The following is a 1,743-nucleotide window of genomic DNA, read 5'->3' on the forward strand; positions in this document are numbered from 1 at the left end:
ATGTTGTAGACCATTGATATATTTTCATTTGTCATCAAAATATTTTAGAGCATATTAACTGTCATGAACATTAGGAATATATTTCCAAGTTATTCAGAACTATAACAAAATAGTAACAGATTTACCAATGTATCATGAAAAATTTCCCTAAGCTACATTTCTGTTAATAAAATGAAAAGTCATAAAGTCAGCAACCATACATGCAAGATGTATACTTGGTAAAAGGGTACTATCCAAAGTATTCAAAAAGTGCTTAAAACATTGGCCAAGCAATGGCCGTGACTCATCTACATGGCTGCACTGATAAAGGTTCTACAATCTGAGGTACAGGATCTCAGGACAAATCCTGAGGGCATTTCACTGACCTTCTCAGACCAAAAAGCTACAACTCTTGTTGCATAGGTCCTGCTTTACCTTGGTCTTAACCATCCAGTAGAAAAGTATGAAGATGAAATATAAGAAATAAAGCCATGCTGTTAAGGTGAGCTGTGGGGGACTCAGGTCAATAATTTCTGACATTGCCAGTTAAACAAAGACCCAATGCTATTATGGGCTACTGGACTCTTTTAGAATATTTTGCTGAGTTTACACACCTATAATATTCAATAACGGAACTTAGAAAAAATGGGGTATACCGATGAATGTCCATTTTGTATCTGTATTCAAAGAGGTTGGGATAGATATATAGTTGCATTCTCTTAATGAATAGAATGATTTGTTCTAATGGTGTTTGTAAATAGGATCACAAGTCCACATCTTGTACAGCAATTAACCACTAAGAAGAATATATGCAGTGTATTATTTGTTGAAACTGTACTTCCGATTTGATTTGAAACTGTCTCATTGCTATCTGTTTATCAATAAAACTTTGAAAAAAAACCCAAAAAGTGTTTAAAGTTCAGCTATAAGAAAATCCATACCCTAAGTAAAAATTAGGTGAAAGATATTAGTAGATACCTCAATAATAATATACACATGCCAGTAATCACAGCATTCTGGGAACTATGAGGAGGATTGAAATTTTGAGCCTAATTTGTATAATTTTGAAATTTAGCAAGATCCTGTCTCAGAAATAAAATAAAAAGGATTAGGGATGCAACTCAGTGGTGAGACCCTGGACTCAATTCCCAGTACAAAAAGAAGGGGCAGGGAGGAAGCAGAGGAGATACACAGGCATCCAACAAGCATAGGAAACAGTGTTCAACATCATAAATTCTTTCTTTCTTTTTTTTTTAATTTTAGAGAAGGGTTTACAGGGTATCCAGGGTCTCACTACTAGATGAGACTTGTAGTGATTCTCCTGTTTACAGCCTCCCAAGAGCTAGGATTACAGGCGCGCACCACCACACCCAGTCTCAGTTGCAGTCTCAGCGCACCCCAAGGGCAGGGCCAGCACGACAGGCCCAGGGATCAAACCCCCATCCCCTGTGCCTGTTTGTAGGCACTTTAATCCGCTGAGCTATTTGGCCAGCCCTCAACATCATAAATTATTAGAGGAGTGTGGAGGACCACCTGAGCAGCTCTCCTTGAAAGAAGAGAAATCATCTCCATTTTGGCTGAGCCTGACCTACTTCCTTGTATTGGTATGTACAGAGCTGGCTAGGACTTTCTCTTATATTTTCAATTAGCTTTAGGCAACGCAAATTGGTCTAGCCTAGGTGCTGGTGGTAGTCTTTGAAGATGACACACGTGTTTCCCTGATAACCTACATCTGCTGCTCTTTAATATAAGCTGGGTCAAGAC

The sequence above is a fragment of the Octodon degus genome, unplaced genomic scaffold (genome assembly GCF_000260255.1).
Source record: "Octodon degus isolate 3935 unplaced genomic scaffold, OctDeg1.0 scaffold00016, whole genome shotgun sequence".
Lineage (NCBI taxonomy): Eukaryota > Metazoa > Chordata > Mammalia > Rodentia > Octodontidae > Octodon > Octodon degus.